This window comes from Dipodomys spectabilis, unplaced genomic scaffold (genome assembly GCF_019054845.1).
Source record: "Dipodomys spectabilis isolate Male_0828 unplaced genomic scaffold, ASM1905484v1 ptg000257l, whole genome shotgun sequence".
NCBI classification, from domain to species: domain Eukaryota; kingdom Metazoa; phylum Chordata; class Mammalia; order Rodentia; family Heteromyidae; genus Dipodomys; species Dipodomys spectabilis.
Genome location: NW_024870934.1, coordinates 1,745,470 through 1,763,620, shown reverse-complemented (window position 1 = coordinate 1,763,620; position 18,151 = coordinate 1,745,470). Strand labels below are relative to the sequence as shown.

General features: G+C 51.4%; 1 protein-coding gene across 6 annotated transcripts in view; it reads left to right on the top strand.

Moving 5' to 3' along the window:
- Positions 1–221: 221 nt before the first annotated feature.
- The window catches only part of Dido1 (death inducer-obliterator 1), a 56,086-nt gene continuing 38,156 nt past the window's right edge, over positions 222–18,151 (top strand). For 2 of the 6 annotated variants that reach the window (XM_042699518.1, XM_042699515.1), the window contains exon 1: positions 232–333. The gene's annotated coding sequence lies outside the window, so the exon portion shown is untranslated. Of the gene's footprint in view, positions 334–10,264; positions 10,341–18,151 lie in introns of those variants that run through there. The other 4 variants (XM_042699517.1, XM_042699520.1, XM_042699516.1 and 1 more) reach the window with 4 other exon arrangements.

Here is an 18,151-nt window from a genome sequence, read left to right as displayed (position 1 = left end):
GGAGCCGGGGCGAGCGCCGAGGCCGCGGCGGAGGCGGGGCGGGGCGGGAGCCGGAGCGGGACGGACGCCGGCGGCCGGCCTCAGACGCCTCTCGCGAGACCGTGGGCCCGCAGCCAATGGGGCGCCCCCACGAGGGGGCGGGACGCGCGGCTGCGGAAGTTAGACGCAACTTCCGCTCCTGCGCGCTACCCCGCCGCGGCTCCCCGGCTCTACGGATTGGCGCCAGAGTCAAAAGGTAGCGGTCGCATCGGAGGACGATGGCTGCTGCGGACGCGTCCAGGTGCGGGGTTCAGGCGCCGGGACGGCCACCTGTAGACTGAGCCCGGAGCTAAGGTCCCAGCGCCTGTCCCGTCGTTTGTGTGGGGCCGGGAGGCCGGGGCGGTGGGCAGGCCGGAGGGCCCGAGCGCCGAAGGGGCGCTGCGGCCGGCGGCCTGCGGGCTCCGGCTCCGGCTCCGGGCGGCCGCCGGGCCGCGGCGCCGCAGCTCCGCTCGTGCGGGTGGAAGCCGGCTCCCCGGGTTAACCCCAAGGACGAGGCCGAGCGTGTCCCCGCCCGGAGGCCCGGGAAGACCCGCCGCGGGCGCCGCGGGGAGCCGGGGCGGGGCCTGGGCGCCGCGCCGCGCCGGGCGGGCTCCGGGGTTCGCGGAGTTCCGGGGCAGAAGCACCTCAGGGGCCGGGGTAGCTTTAAGAGGCGCAGTGTTTGGCGGGTGGCGTGCGGTGTGGCGTGACCTGGGTCGCTGGAAAGCGCGGCGGACCTACCGCCCCGAAAGTACGCCCGCTCCGGCCACTAGACTGGGTGATGGCGAGCCAGCAGACGGTTCCCACAAGGACGCGCCGAGTCTGCACGCCCCAAGTTCTGATCCGCATCGGCTTAAAACGCCGACGCCGAGTGGTCAGACGTCCACTCTAGAGTTTGCAGTAGCGGCGGCGCCCGGGGGTCAGCTGGAGGCCCACAGCCCGGGGGCCAAAGAAGGCTCCAGCGGTGCCCTCGGTGGGCCCTGCCCCCAGCAGCCAGCCAATGCCGGGGCCCGGGGCCTCCCCCAGCCTGCCTGGAAGCCCTGGCGCTCAACCCGAGACCATCTTCGGTGGATTGCGCCGTGTGTCCCTCCCAGAAGCCCTGCCTGCTCACCTCCGAAAGCCACAGCAGATGGAGTGGCTTCTCCAAACCTCCCTGTCTCTTGTTTTCATACCTTTCAAGCACTCGGTGGTGGCTTACCTAAAGTGAGTGCGGCCAAAAATCCCAGCCTTCCCGCTCTCTACTCCAGCCATCCCGAGCCCCCGTGGCTCACCCCTATAATCAATCCTAGCTACTCAAGAGGCTTAGATCTGAGGATCTCAGTTCATAGCTATCCCCGGCAGGAAAGTCGATGAGACGCTTCAATTAACCACCAAAAGGCCAGCAGTAGAGCTGTAGGTCAAGTGGTAGAGTACTAGCCTTGAGCAAAAAATCTAAGGGACAGAGTTCAGGCCCTGAGTTCAAGCTCCAGTGCTCACTCTCCCTCCTCCTCCCCCCCCATTACACTGACCACTCTTGTCTCTGACTAACGGAGCCTAACTGAGCCCACTATGTAAAATGCTTCCCTCTGTTGAGCAGCAGAGCTGGGGCTTCCTTGGGAAATCTTCCCAAAACAAAGCTGGACCCTTCACAGCTCTTAGCATTCCATCCATGTCTCCGATGTCTGATCCGATGTGGCGATCCCAACCCCCCCCCCCCCAAAAAAAGTGTAAGGTTCACCAGGGTAGGACATATCTGGTAATAGTATGTAAGTAGCTCAAGGAGTAAATGAGTGAACGGCACTAAGGACCTGAGCCAAAACCAGCAGTGGCGGAAGTGGAAACAAGAACTTCCCTTAGGAAGGTAATGGGCAGCCCTGTTGATGGACAGGTTTTGGGACTAAGGAAGAGTAGTCCACAGTGATGAGATGTGTATCCTGGCCAGCCAAGGGGCGGCACCTGCTGAGGTCTTTATGAAGAAGGTGGAAGGCTGGGGTTGTAGCTCCACGATAGAGCGCTTACCTAGTGAGCTCTAGGCACTGGGTGCTAGCCTCAGCCGCAGAGGTGTGTGGGGAGAGGCGATGAATGTGTGTGGGCCAGGTTGAATGTAAGGTGCCTGAAGGGTGCACCCAGATATCTAGGGAAGTTAAGTGGTGAGACTGAGAGTTGATGAATTCAGAGAGACAATGATGAATAGAGAACTGCAGCGTGTCACTAAAGAAGAGTGGTCCTGTGGAGGCAGCGGGAAAGGCCAAAGAGCTCAGGCACAGAGTTTCCAGAAGCTGTGATTAGCTTTGTCTACAGTAGCAGAAAGGAGCAGAGGACAGTCACTAGACTGCCATTTGATTTGTTTTGTTTTTGGTCGGTTGCGGGACTTGAACTCTGGGCCTGGTGCTGTCTCTGAACTCTTCAGTTCAAGATGAGCGCTCTACCACTCGCCGCTTGCAGTTTTCTGGCGGTTTTATTGGAGATAAGAGCCTCACATGAACTTTCCTGCCTGGGCTGACTTTGAACTGTGATCCTCAGCTTTCAGCCTCCTTAGTAGCTAGGATGACAGGCATGAGCCACCGGCACCCAGTTTAAACTGACATTTAAGTTGCGGGTGATTGGAAGACATTTGAGTGACATGGTGGGAATGAGAAATGCTTGATTATGGTGGTCAGACGTGAAGGAAGGACAGGCAGCAGACATGAAAAGTGGCCAAAAGACATGTGTTGTTGCTCAGATCATTAGCACACCAGGTTAGTGAACACCTCCATCCAAATCTTCAGAAACTTAGCTTTTTTTTAGCAAATATGTTACGAGGATTAAGAACTCCTTTATTCACTTGCACGTGCGTGTGTGAATGATTGGGGATTGAATTCAAAGTGGTTTTGCCTTCGTTTTTTGTTTTGTTTTGTTTGCCAATCCTAGGTCTTGAGCTCAGGGCCTGGGTATTGTCCTGAGATTCTTTGGCTCAAAGCTAGCGCTCTACCACTTGAGCCACACACCACTTCTGGCATTTTCTGTTTATGTGGTACTGAGGAATCGAACCCAGGGCTTCATGCATGCCAGGCAAGCACTCTACCTCTGAGCCACCTTCCCAGCCCTTGGCATTTGTTTTTGTTTTGTTTTTGAGGTCTTGTTAATTTGGAGGCTGGCCTCAAGCTCCAGTTCCTCTTGCCTCCATCTCCCTAGTGGTTGGGATTACAGGTATGCACCACTAGGTACTGCTGCATGTACTCTGATACTATGTGTGAGTTACACACCAAGACTCCACAGAGTCTTCAGTGTGGATTGTTTGATCTGGTTGCCTTTCCCTCACACTTAGGCACTGGTTATAAGTTCTGTTAGGTTAATATTTGTCTTTTCTGATTTCTTTTTAAACTTTTGACTTCTTCTGAAGTTGGGATATGAACTGGATCCAGCATTTTGTTGTTGGAAACAAATGGGAAAGCAAAGCCATCCTACAGACCAGTAGGGTGTCCAAACACACCATTGGGGTAGCAGTTGCTTGGTTCACCCACTTAGCACAGCTTTGTGTGTTTAGTAGCTGGTCAGGATTTCATGACACACTACTTATGGATTGGAAGTTCACTTATTTAAAATTTTTTAATTAAACCTATTCACGTACACATGTATATGGCTGTATTTGTATACATTTTAAGGATTTTTGGGGGGGGAGGGGTCCGGTCATGGGGCCTGAACTCTGCACCTGGGCGCTGTCCCTCAGCTCTTCAGCTCAAGGCTAGCGCTCTACTTCTTGAGCCACAGTGCCACCTCCGGCTTTTTTCATTTTGCTTATGTGGTGCTAAGGAATCGAACCCAGGGCCTCAGGCATGCAAGGCAAGCGCTCTACTACTGAGCCACCTTCCCAGCCCAGGATTTTTTTTTAAATGCATGAGCACAACTGTTGTAATCAAATGTCTGGGAGGGAAGAAGCGTGGAAAGCCCTGGGTAGAGATGAGACATGTGTTTTGTTTTGTTTTTCCTTTGTTGGTCATGTGGCTTGAGCTTTGGGCCTAGGATCTGTCGAGCTCTTTTGCTCAAGACCAGCACTCTACCACTTTGAGCCACACCACCACTTCCCGTTTCCTAGTGGTTAATTGTAGATAAGAATCTCACAGACTTTCTTGCCTGGGCTGGCTTTGAACCTTGATCCTCACAGCTCAGCCTCCTGAGTAGCTAGGATTACAGGTGTGAGCCACCAGTACCTAGCCATCCTTAACAAAGAAAAAGAAAGAAAGCTTTCCCTTTGCCCCTGTCCCCTGCCCCTGCACTTGCTAGGCAGGCACTTGACTACTATACCCCTGCCCCAAATTCACTCCTTAAGAGCTTATCCCCTCCACTTCTCTCCTCCTCTCCTCTTTCCTCCCCCCTCCTTCCCTTCAAACCTTGATCTTCAGATCTTCTGCTCTAAGTAGCTGTGATTACAAGCATGAGTCACCTGCTTCCAACTGAATGGCTCATGGTCTGAGTTTTTCTCTAAACCATTGGCCCTTCGCCCTCATAGGCAAATTAGTACAACCGGACTCTTCTGTAGACACGTTTCTTTCTTTTGATCGGTTGTGGGGCTTGAACTCTGGGCCTGGGTGCTGTCCCTCCACTCTTGAGGTCAGGGCTAGTGCTCTACCACTTGAGCCACAGAGCCACATCCGGCTTTTTCTGCTTATGTGATGCTGAGGAATTGAACTCAGGGATTCATACATGCAAGGCAAGCACTCCACTGAGACACCATCCCAGCCCCCCACTTCCAGTTTTCTGAGTGGTTTATTGGAGATAAGAGGCTCAAGGACCTTCCTATCCAGGCTGGCTTTGAACCGGGATCCTCAGATCTCAGCCTCCTGAGTCACTAGGATTACAGGTGTGAGCCACCAGAACTCTACTACACATCAGTTTCTAAATTTTATAAGCTATTGATTTAGTTTGAAGATATAGGAAGGGCAATTCCTGCATATTGATTTATTGAAATTCAGAATAAAGCTAAAGTACCTTTTTTGATGTTCCTTTGGAAATGTGTGAGCACTGATGCTCTCAACCCCACTCCCTTGCATTTTTAACGTCTTATTTTTGAGCTAGATCAGAACAGGAATTAAGTTAAATAGTACGGGTGAGTATCCCTTTTCCAGAGTACTTGGGACCAGCAGTATTTCAGATTTTTTTTTTTTTTTTAATATTGCATATACAGGGGCTGGGAGTGTGGCTTAGAGGTAGAATGCTTGTCTAGCATGCATAAGCCCTGGGTTTCATAAGAAGAAAAAGCCAAAAGTGGCACTGTGGCTCAAGTGGTAGAGTGCTAGCCTTGAGCAATAAGCTCAAGAACAGCCCCAGGACTGGCACGGGTGCGCGCCCCCACACACACACACACAGAAAAAAAAAATATATATGTATGTATGTATATGTATACATAATGAGTATCCTGGGTTGAACCAAGTATAAACACAAAATTGATCTGTTTTATATATACATTAATGCTTAACCGGAAGTAATTTCCTAAAGTATTTTCAATGTGTCTGCACCTTAATTGACCATCACATGAGGTCAGGTATTTTGAACTCCCTGTATGTTCTGGTCATTAATGCCTTTTCAAATATATAGCTAGCAAAGATTTTCTCACATTCTGTAGGCTGTGTCTTGATGCCATGGAAGGTTTCCTTAGCTGTGCACAAGGTTTTTAGTTTCATGAAGTCCCATTTGCCAGTTCTGCTCTTACTTGCTGAGGCTGGAGTCCTATTCAGGACATGGCTGCCCACGCCTCTTCCAGTGTTTTCCCATGGTGGTTTGAGAGTTTGAGCAGTTATATTAAGAAATAGAACTCTGAATTGATTTTAGTACCGGACAAGGGACAATGATCTAGTTTCAGTTTTCTACATGGGGAGTTTCTTACTCTTAAATTGCTTTTCTGTCAAAATCTGTGAAAGGCTTTCTTTTTTTTCTTTCTTCATATGTTCCTTTAAAAACTGGAGGTAAAAACATATTTAAGAAATGATTGGGGGGGGGGGCTGGGAAGGTGGCTCAGTGGTAGAGGGCTTGCCTTGCATGCCTGAGGCCCTGGGTTCGATTCCTCAGCACCACATAAGCAAAAAGAAAAAAGCCGGAAGTGGCGCTGTGACTCAAGTGGTAGAGCGCTAGCCTTGAGCTGAAGAGCTGAGGGACAGCACCCAGGCCAAGAGCTCAGGCCCAACAACCGGACATAAAAAAAAAAATCCTTTTTTTTTTTTTTTTATTGCCTTCCAAAGTTGGATTTACTTTTCACTGAATTCAGGAAAAAGACATCTCAGGTTAGCATGAGACATTCTCAGAGGTAAAAGCAAATGGTTCTGTATTCATGTGTTTTATTTAATGGGTTTTATTATAAGGAAGTATGAAAATACTTTATATTGTGTCTCTGGAAAATGATAGAACTGATAACACATCTGGATTCAGTTCCCTGTTTTATATGCAGTTCCTTTTTGCTTCATAGAGTGTCATAAATCTGTGTGTGGGTGTGTTATGTCTGCTCTTAGAACCCTTACAATGCGTATCCATATGCACACATATTTCTGTAGGTCTTGAATAACCTACAAAGGCCAAAGAGATCAAGATCCATCTCTTCTTGGCTTTCTAGATAAGACAAGTTAGTGATGGCATAGGTCTCTAGTAACACTGTGTGTTTGAATTGTCTGTACACCATTAATGGGAGTCATTTCTTCTCCCATATTTTCTATTCTTTTATCTAAAGAAATTGCTTCAGTTATTACCCAAACATATATGCTCATTACATATCACAGCTGACTTTCTGAAGTTCTTTGAAGTTGAAGCAGTTTAAGTTGGAGTCCTATGTTTTTCTATGAATTGTTTTATTTTCTTGCTCTTTTTCAGCTTTCCAGTCCCTTATCCCTCCCAGTGCACACTGCTACTGTGATGGTTAGTTGTCAAAACAGCATTCAGCTTACCTCAATGGGTACTTTCTGAAGCTGCCTTTTCTGATGGTGCTATTAGAATGCAGTATTTGCACTTACTGTCAAAGATCTGCCTGAGAATTTTCACCCGCTGTGTTCTTTAAAGGGGAGTGGAAGAATAGTGCTGTACTGTGCTTTGCCTCTGGGAGAAGAAAGAGCTAACTTGATTGTGAGTGGGTTGTTCCGAGAACGTAGATTCATCTAGAGTTAACAAATAGTTAACTGTTGAAAAGCTAGCTGGTCTTACAGAGAACTTGCTTAGCATGTCCAGATCCTGGGTTTAAAATGAACAGAGCTATCTGGTCGGTCTAAATTTTCAGTAGAACATGTTCTACATCTGTAGACTTAACTAGTTGTGGTCTGAAATATTCAGAGAGCCAGATGTGATGATGGTGTGTGTCTCACCTTAGGAGCTGAGGCAGGAGGAGTGAGAATCAAGGCTAGCCTGAGCTCCACCATAGTGAAACTCTGAGACACTGTCTCCCCTCTACCCCCACACTCCCTCTGTGTCTCTGTCTCTCAGGAAAACTGAAGTGGTATTGAACACAACTGACCTTTTTAAAAATTGTTCCCTAAACAATATATCATAGTATCCATCTAGCATTTACATTGCGTTAGGTGTAAGGGTAAATATCCAGATGACTTATCTCTAGATGTTGCATATAGGTTCTATGTAGATAAGTCAAACCACTTTACATAGAGGACTTGGACCTCTTCAGATTTGGGGATTCTGGGTACGAGGACTGGGCTGCTCTGGGGAATCTGTAGTCTGTTCCTAATGAATGGTTGGGGGTGTCTTGCAATTGATCTGCTCATCCTCCTGTTTCATTCCTTAAGTGTTAAAAACATGGCTCTTGAGTACCAAGGTCCGTAGCTGCTGGGCCCTGGAAAGAGGAAAGAACATCCCCTGCTCTGGTAAGGGTCTGGCTGCGTGTGCTTCTGCAGGGGTCAGCCACAAGAGCGTGGCAAGCCCTGTGAGCACTGGCCCTGCTATTGCTGTCCCCAGGTTGTGAGCAGTTTCTACTGGGTCCCTCCAAACTGGGAGACCCAAGCAGAGGGCCTGAGAAGCCTGAGGTGTCTGCTGGATTCCAGTCCTCCCCTGCCTGTGCCCCTCTCTTCCATGACCCCTCCTGCCTTCCCTACTATTTGTTCTTTCCCTCCTCCGGAGTCCTGGTGCAGGTCTGTGGTCGCAAGTGAGTTCATCGAAAGCTGGCGGCGTGAGTCCCTTTTTGGCCACTGCTGGCTGCTTCTGCCTTAGTGTTCTCATTTGGGATTGGGCATTTTGCGGGGCCAATCCAGGAACAGTGTTCACACAGGCTGTTCTGCATGGGCTTTTTTTAGTTCTAATTTTTTTCTAAGACAGTCTGTGTAGCCTGGAATTTTAGATCCTCCCGTCTCTGCCTGTGACCGCCACTATACCCATCTTAAAAAGGATTATGGAGCCAGGCGCCAGTGGTTCATGCCTGTAATCCTAATTACTCAGGAGGCTGACAGCTGAGGGTCAAGGCAAGATAGCCTGTGAGACTTTTTTTTTTTTTTTTTGGTCAATCATGGGCCTGAACTCTGGGCCTGGGCGCTGACCCTCAGCTCTTCAGCTCAAGGCGAGCACTCTGTGGTTTTCTGGTGGTTTACTGGAGATAAGGGTTTCACAGACTTTCCTGCCAGGGCTGGCTTTGCACTGTGATCCTCAGATCTCAGCCTCCTGAGTAGCTAAGGTTACAGGTGTGAGCCACCAGCTCCTGGCTTGTGAGATTCTTATTTCCAATTAATCTTATTTCCAATTAATCAGCAGAAAACCAGAAGTAGAGCTATGGCTCAAAGTGGTAGAGTGTTAGCCTTGAGCAAAAAAAGCTCAGGGACAGTGCCCAGGACCTGAGTTCAAGCCCCAGGACACACACAGCAAAAGAGTGGATTATGGAACTCCCGCCTTGTGCTTTGGAATTTCTCTGGCTCTGAGTGGGGTGTCCATCTAGTAAGCGTCTGCCCTGCTGGCCGGCCAGCCCCTGGAGCACTTTCAAGCCGTGTCGAGGTTTTGGTGGTGCATTGAAGGACTTAGGAAATAATTGTTTTTCCCTTCTCTTTATGTTTTAAATGGATGGTATCCAAAGGAATTTTAAGTCCAGATAATTTGTCTTCTGGGTTTTATGTATTTATTATTTTTTGGTGGGGCTGGGAGCTTCAACTCAGGGCCTGGGCACTGCCCCTGAGCCTCTTCGTGCTCAAGGCTAGCACACTACCACTTGAGCTACAGTGCCACTTCTGTCTTTTTCTAAGTGGTTTACTAGAGATAAGATTCTCATGGACTTTTCTGTCCCGGCTGACTGATCTTCAGATCTCAGCCACCTGAGTGGCTAGAATACAGGTGTGAGCCACTGGTGCCTGGCTGGGTTTTACTTTTAAAATAGGTTTTTAGGAGTTATCACTTGGCTAATAGAGTTTAATTTAATAATGCCTCTACATTTTCGTCTTTTTCTCTATGGAGAGGAATGACAGCAAATAACCAGGGAGGAGTGCCCAAACAGGGTGGGAGGGAGACCATACTGCTTCCGCTCCCTTCCCGGTCCCTGGGCTTTGAGCTTGTAGTTCCTGGTCTCCCCTTTCTATTCTGCCAGTGCTTCTTTTGAAGGCCCGGTCTGAAACTGCACCCCCAAGTTAAAAATCTAAAGACTCACCTTGCTGAAAAAACTTGCTCTGGGTTTTGCTTCATTTAAAGAGTCTCAGCCAAAGAGGCTAGGTGGAGGACTGAGGGGGGTCCAGCTCCACCTCCTCCCGCCCATCTTCCAGGCGCTAAACTCCCTGCCTACCCCCTGTTTGCAGACAAAGCCTCCCTCGGATGGGGGGCGCGGTGAAAGGGAGTGCGGGGCCTCCCCCGCAGGTCCCGCCGAGGCCGACCTCACCTGCGGGAGCCAGTCTGGTGGTGGTGGTGTTTGGTCGGTCCTGGGCCTGAACTCTGGCCTGGGCGCCGTCCCCCAGCCCCTCCACGTGAGCCGCAGCGCACTCCCGGCCTGTTCTGCTTCTGTGGTGCTGAGGACTCGAACCCAGGGCCTCGTGCATGCGAGGCCGGCGCTCTACCGCCGAGCCTTCCCAGCCCAGGCAGTCCGAAGTGCGTGCCGCCCTGGGAGCCGTTCACCGGAAGCCGCGGCCGAGCCTCGGCGGCCCGGGGCGGGGGCGGCGGCCCGGGTCTGCAGGCGGCGCGAGCCCGCACCCGGGAGTGACGTCCGGGCTCCAGGGGTCGGCACGCCCGGGGCTTCGGTCCGCGACGCGGCGGCCTAGAGCGGCCCCGCCCGCGCGCGCGCCTGCGCCCGCCGCCCTCCTCCGGCGCCCGGGCGCCGCTCTAGCCTCGTCGTCTCGGTGGCCGCCGCCCGTCGCGCGCCGCACCGATCCGGCCCCGCGGCGGCGTCGAAGTGGCTGCGGGCCCCGGCGGCCACGGTGAGTGCTCGGGCTCGGCGGGGAGGCGGGCGCCGAGCGGGCCGCCCTCGGACGCGGCGGAGCCGGTGCCCAGCCCGGCGGTGGGAGCCGAGCCCGCGCGGAGCCGCTCCCGCCGGGAAGATGGCGGCCGCGGGCCGCCGGGCGCGGCCTCGGGCGTCAGGCTCGCGGGCCGGGCCCGGGCTTCGCAGGGCGGGGTCGGCCGGGCCCCGCTCCCGCCGGGCCGCGGGCTGTGGTGCGGGGCGCGTCGGCGCCCTCGGGTGGGACCGGCGGCGGCCCGACCCCGGCGGCCCGGGGCTCCCTTCCGGCCTGCGGACGCGGTGGGCGTTGGGCCGCCGGGAGCGGCCGGCCGCGCGTCCCGAGGAGACGACGCCAGTGCCAGGTGAAGTGGTGCGCCGGGCCGCCCGCCCGCCCCCGGCGCCCCGCGCCCTCCCCGCCTCCCCCCCGCGCGCCCCGGGCCCCGCGCCCCGCGCCCTCCCCGCCTCCCCCCTGCGCGCCCCGGGCCCCGCGCCCTCCCCCCCTGCGCGCCCCGGGCCCCGCGCCCTCCCCGCCTCCCCCCCGCGCGCCCCGGGCCCCGCGCCCTCCCCGCCTCCCCCCCGCGCGCCCCGGGCCCCGCGCCCTCCCCCCCTGCGCGCCCCGGGCCCCGCGCCCTCCCCGCCTCCCCACCGCGCGCCCCGGGCCCCGCGCCCTCCCCGCCTCCCCCCCGCGCGCCCCGGGCCCCGCGCCCTCCCCGCCTCCCCCCCGCGCGCCCCGGGCCCCGCGCCCTCCCCGCCTCCCCCCTGCGCGCCCCGCGCCCTCCCCGCCTCCCCCCTGCGCGCCCCGGGCCCCGCGCCCTCCCCGCCTCCCCCTGCGCGCCCCGGGCCCCGCGCCCTCCCCGCCTCCCCCCCCCCCCCCCCCGCGCGCCCCGGGCCCCGGGCCCTCCCCGCCTCCCCCCCCCCCCCCGCGCGCCCCGGGCCCCGCGCCCTCCCCGCCTCCCCCCGCGCGCCCCGGGCCCCGCGCCCTCCCCGCCTCCCCCCCCCCCCCCCCCGCGCGCCCCGGGCCCCGCGCCCTCCCCGCCTCCCCCTGCGCGCCCCGGGCCCCGCGCCCTCCCCGCCTCCCCCTGCGCGCCCCGGGCCCCGCGCCCTCCCCGCCTCCCCCCCCCCCCCCCCCCGCGCGCCCCGGGCCCCGGGCCCTCCCCGCCTCCCCCCTGCGCGCGCGGCCGCGGGCGTCACAATGGCCGCCTGCAGCCGGGCCATTGTGCGCGGCCCGTCCACGCGGCGGCCCCGCGGCCTCCTGTGGGATTGGCGTTTGTCGTCGGCGCAGGAGGAGGACCCGCGCGTGCCCCCCGTGCGGAGCGGCCCGAGGACCGGCTCTGCGGAGCGTGGGGGCGGCGATTGCGGCGCCTCGGCCCTCCCCCGGCCGCGCTCTGGGCGCCGCTCCCAGCCTGGTGGACTCTGACGTCCTTAGAAGTTTCCCTTAAGGGAAGCCCCTTTCGAACTTGGGACCTGAATGGCGGGGCTCCTCACAGTACGCACCTAATGCTCTCTTTATGGCTAGTGTTCCGTGACTACGCGGGTCTGTGCTCACCGGCCAAGGTGGCCTGCTCATTGGGAAAGAGGTCAGAGCACAAAGTCTGAATTCTGTTCATTTTGTGTAAGTACACAGACTTGTCTGTGAGGAAGGCCGTGTTCCTCAGGCTTGGGGGGGGGGGGGGTGGTAACTGTGGGAAATAAGGAAAGTTGGATGGGTAGTTAGTTGTACATTTTTTAAAGAATTTTGTAGCTGTACTTGTGCTATTTATTGTGATTAACCTGTATGTAGATGAAGTACAAATAGGCATTGTTCCTGCTTATTTCACCAATGGTAATTTGTACCTTTTTGTACCCCTCCTTTAAGGTGTCAGATTTAGGTTCTGGGTTTTGATTTTTCATATGATTGTATTTATCTTTATAAAAAGATGGATTATGGAAGTAGCATTGTGGCTCAAAGTGGTAGAGTGCTGGCCTTGAGCAAAAGAGCTCTGGGGCAGTGCCCAGGCTCCAAGTTCAAACCCATGACTGACAAAAAAAAAAAAAGTGAATTAATTTTTTCTTCAATAAAATGATTGGTGTGCTTTGGTTACAAAGGTAATAGATATAAAGTTTGAGTAACATATGAAAACTGTTAAACACACGTGAAGGGGAGCCCTGCTGTGTTCATAACAGGTGTGCATTTGGGGGGATGTTTCACTGTAGGCTTCTTGTCACCACTGTTTTCACCCTGTGGTGGGAATTCCATGCATGGCACCAAAATGTTGGGATTCATCATCCTTTGTTATTTTTATGTATTTATTTATTTTGCTGGTCCTGGGGCTTGAGGGCCTGGGCCACGGTCCCTGAGCCTCTTTGTGCTCAAGGTTAGTGCTCTTACCACTTGAGCCCCCATCACCACTTCTGGCTTTTTTTTGTCAGTGATGGCACTTGAACTCTGGGCCTGGGCGCTGTCCCTCAGCTCTTCAGCTCAAGGCTAGCACTCTACCATTTGAGCCACAGTAGGACTTCCAGTTTTCTGGTGGTTAACTGGAGATAGAGTCTCATGGACTTTCCTGCCCAGGCTGGCTTTGAACCACCATCCTCAGATCTCAGGCTCTTGAGTAGCCTGGAGCCTGAGCCACTGTCACCCAGCCATCATCCTTTATGTCCTAAATAACTTCATCCTCTGGATGTTTCTTGATTTTCAAACTAGTCATCTCATGACAAACATTAGTGTTCATTTTGTCACCTTTGGGGGGGGGGCCTGGTGTGTACACCCTCATAAATTAATCTTAAGTAAAAGGGAAGCAGTCCTACATCTCCATAAGACAGGGTTGACACTCTGTCCCCTATACCTAGCATTTAAGCAAATGGTGGTAAATACATGTTAAAAGAAAGTCACTTTAGCCAGGTGCTGGTGGTTCATATCTTCAATCCTAGCTAATTTGAAGGTTGAGATATGAGAATTGTGGTTCAAAACCAGTCCAGGCAGGAAAACCTGTAAGACTCTAAACCTCCGATTAGCCACCAAAAAGCTGGAAATGGAATTATGGCTCAAGTGTTAGAACTGCTGCTAGCCTTTGGCAAAACAAGCTCAGGGACAGCATCCAGACCCTGAATTGAAGCCCCAGAGAGGAGAGGGACTCACTTTAGAGGGCCTGATTCTCCAAACTCTGCCAACAGATCCTGTCACTTTGATGAGTGATATTGACTTGTTGCATATTTGCTAAGTTTGGTGCTGATTTGGCACTTGACCAAATCGTGCTTTGGAAAACCTTTTAGGAAACACACTGGCATTGTCCCGGCCTATTTCACCAATGGTAATTTGTACTTTGCATATGCCGCCTAATTCACTAAGACTGGTTGTAGCCAGGATTAGAAACTTTAACGCCTATCCTCTCATACTTGCCTGCCCTTGGAGTGTGTCTCACCAAAGACTTGCCCTGCCCTGCCCTGCCCTGCCCTGCCTAAATGGCTAGGGTTGAAAAGGAATAGTAGGGGAGGTCTGCTGCTGGGAGTAGAATCTGGAATAAGGAATCTGATCTGTGCCCAGAGAGCTGTCTCCCAGAAGCCCTCAGGCCCTCACCCCAGCCGAGATGAACTGGTAGACAGGAACTCTGGATTTGTTAGATTGTAGCTTGAAAACAATAGTGTTTGTCTCTTTTAACATGTCTTTAGTAGTGACATATCCTGTCTTGTCACTTGTGCCACTTGTCTGTCCCCATGTACCACTGATGAGTAAGTTACTGGAAAGTTACGTCTTCACTTCTTCAGAAGCCTTGACTGGAACTCAGCTATGCATAGGTTTACAAAAGTTGGTACAAGAAATCCTGTTACTGGCACCAGCACTCCTTGTTGAAAACGTTGGATGTTCTCACTGCTCCCATACCCATCAATCAGTAAAAGTAGACATTGACCTTGACCAGTCTCAGGGAAGGGAAAGATCATTCCAGATGAAATGCAAAGTTGATTTCTGGCTTGAGTTTCCAAGACCCCTTAGGCTGACCTTCATGGGTGAGCTCACGGTTCTATGGATCACAGTTTGAAGCCTGCCCAGGCAAGAAAGCTAGAGAAACGATCTCCAATTAACCAGCAGACAGCTGCCAGTGAAGCTGTGGCTCATGCCTGAAATCATAGCTACTCAGGAGGCAGAGATCTGAGGATCGAGGTTCAAAGCCAGACCAGGCAGGAAAAGAACGTGAGACTCTTACCTCCAATAAACCACTCAGAAAACGGAAGTGGCACTGTGGCTCAAGTGATAGAGTGTTCACCTTGAGCTGAATAGCTGAGGGACAGTACCCAGGCCCAGAGTTCAAGTTCCACAACTGGTTGAGAACACTAGCCTTGAACAAAGGTGCTCAGGGACAGTGCCCAGATCCTGAGTTCCAGAATACACATACAGGTATGCACTCGCATACCCCAGACTTTAGGCTGTGGCCAGAGATCCTGATAACCTCATAACTACAGCTCTGCCTCATAGAGTAAATGCTTCTAAGAGAAGGCTTATTCTAAATTTATAGCAGGCTTCTCTGAGTAATCACTGGAAACACCGTAAGAAAGGGCTGGAGGGAGGAGATTAAGTACTGCAGCAATGCTAGCCACTGTCCTTGGAACCCTGACTGGGTGAAAGAGTAGATCCAGCCCTTGAGTCACACCTGGGATCTCTGTGCTCTGCTCCCTCCACACCAGCCACTGTAGCAGAACTTAGTGCTGCCACCCCCACCCCCCCCACCCCAATAACTTATTTTTTTCCTTTTCCTCTTTTTTTATTGTTTCAAATAAAGGGGTTTCAACCTAATATGTCCATTTATAGATTTTTTTTTTCCAAGTCCAGAGCAATTTAAAAAGAAAGCTGGCCTTTAGTGTTGTTTTGCAAATCTTAACTGACCACAGCTGGTTTCTTACATCTGTACATCTATCTCTAGTTGAAGTAATACTGTCACTGTCATTTAGCTTTTGAAAACTCAGTATAACTCCTGAGAATCACAGTGAAAAGGACACATAATGCGTTATTTGTGTTGTGTGATAGCTTTCATCAAACCACCTTTTGATAGTTACTCTCAATAGCAATTAAAAATATTGTTGAAGAGTTGAAAAGTAATGGATCCTCAACATCTGGGAAAGTAGATTTTGTTTATGAAGATAAACTTACGTACCCTCTGGGTCTAGCAGCACTTCTATTGCAGTAGGGAAAAGGAAAAAGGACAGAGATGGATAGGGCCATTGAGTTAAACCCCCAACCAGTGTAGTACACTTGGAGCACAGAGACGGACAAAAGTGGATATCGAGTCATGCCATGGCAGGTAGGTCAGAGGAGGGATCAGAATATCTGTAACTACTGGAACCACAGACTCTGTCCTCTGTATTCACAGCTATTCCTGGAAACGAGAGGGCCCTTTTTGACAGCATGGATGTATATGTAGTTTGTACTGTTGAGTCAGATTCTGTGTAGGTCCTGGTGGCCCAAACCTCAATGTGTGTGATGGATGAGCATGGTTTTTGCTACTGGGTACCTTGGGGTTCCATGCCAGGAATACTGAGCACAGCAGCCTGTGGTTCAGAGGTGATTGCAAATAGCTGTTTCCGAGGGCAGGAAGGGAAGCTTTCCACTTTCCAGATATTGTTTGAATTTTCTAGGCATATTCTGATTTGCTACTTGTAATGTTTACAAAGCAATTAAATTTTTTCTTGGATAATCTTTTACTTTTCACAAAAAACCTTAGTATCTTCTGTGTTCCCTCATCTACATAACAAAATGTCATCTAGACAAAAGACCCTTAATGAGTCAGAAGTCAAAATGCAGAATTGCCTCCAAGTTTAAAATTGTTTTAAATACTGTTTGGTGGGTAACTGAAGTTCAAAGGACTTGATGTTTTGCCCCCAGATGGGCCAAATAGGCAGTTAACTTTTTGGTCTGCAGTCTTTGTTGTTGTCCTGGGTTGTCTGGCTGAATACAGGGACTTTACTGTAATTACTACATTTCAAGGTGCCTCAGAGATTGATCCCTGGAGGTTGTGTTAAATCTAGTTTATATTATTTACCTCTACAGAATTAGAGTATTAACGTGTTCTTGTAATTATTATGTTTAATTATGTGTGTGATATTATGTTTAATTGTGTGTGTGTATGTAAAGCCATGCACCTCTAATGTTTAAATAAAATATATTGTATGTGCACTCTGGTTGTGGGACTTGAGCCTCGACACTGTCCCTGAGCATTTTTGCTTAAGACTAGCGCTATGGGTTTTTAGTGCTTAATTGGAGATATGAGCCTCGTGGATTTCCTCCTGGGCTGGCCTTGAACTGTAATCCTCCCATCTCATCCTTCTGAGTAAGCTAAGATTACAGGTGTATGCCACTGACACCCAAATTTAAAATATTTTAATATTGTATTAATGTTTTCTGTAATAATTAGTAATTAATAGGGGTTTAAGTAATATTTACCATTTTGGAGGTTGTGTTTTACTTCTTTAGTTAATCCACTGTGGCGGGTAATGTTTTGCTGAGTTGGGGAATCTGAAGGCAATTAGGGATCGTTGCAGAGCACTTGGTTGAAGTCTCTGCCCAGGCACATACCCAGTAGAAATAACAACGTATATCCAGAGCTCTCTTGTGTTCTCAGGGGAACTTGCTGCAGTAATAGTCCAAGTGGTAAGCCTCCCTGAGTGAGCACCAGGACCCTGTGCTCCCGCTGAGGCTCCTAAGAATGCCTTGGTGAACCACTACAGTGCTGATTTGACCCTCGCATGTGCCTTCCTTTGGCCTCTCTGAAAGGAATGGTACACCCACCCCAGCACTGGGGACACAAGTGAGACACATGGGGCAGTTCTCAGGCAGCTTCTCCAAATGAATGAGCCACAAGAAAACTAACTACTTCTTGCCATAGATAAAATTTGTGCTTTTGAGCCGGGCACCGGTGGCTCCCGCCTGTCATCCTAGCTACTCAGGAGGCTGAGATCTGAGGATCGCGGTTCAAAGCCAGCCTGGGCAGGAAAGTCTGTGAGACTCTTCTCCAATAAACCACTAGAAAACCGGAAGTGGCGCTGTGGCTCAAGTAGTAGAGCGCTCACCTTGAGCTGAAGAGCCAGGGACAGCGCCCAGGCCCAGAGTTCAAGCCCCACGACCGACCAAAAAATAAATAAATAAAATTGTGCTTTTGAGCCAAAATTTGAGTTTTGGGAAACTTATGTCTGCCATTGTGAGCTTGATGGCTTCCCTGTAATTTAAGCAGTTCTCAGGCAATCTGTGCACATTCACAATTTGCTTTCTTTTTATATGGTCTGCTTAATTCAGTAAGCTGCTCTTTCTAAATGACCCCTTGGCATCATGTGGGTGAAAGATGCTAAAGTTTTGGCAGACCCATGGATTTTCACGTAAGAACATGAAAAAATCATTGATGTGGTTTCAGAACCCAGCCAGTACTTGTTGATACCAAAGAATACCCACAATTGGGTGAAGAGATTGTTAAAATACTCCTCTCTTTTCTAATGGCAGACATTTGTAAAGCAAAGCTTCATATATTTTATCCAAACGATATATATCAGTAAGTAGAATGTAGGGAGTCTGCTGTGTTTTATTTGGGCAGTACTGGGATTTGAACACAGGTCCTTGTGCTTGCACTCTACTAGTTGTCATATCCCAGCTCTGGTTGTCATGTTTGTTTGTTTTGGTGCTGTCCTGAGGCTTGAACTCAGGGTCTGGGCACTGACTGAGCTGCTTTTGCTCAAGGATAGTGTTCTACCATTTGAGCCACAGCTCCACCTCAGGATTCGTTTGATAATTTAGTGGAGATAGTTTCACAGACTTTCCTGGCTTTGAACCCCAGA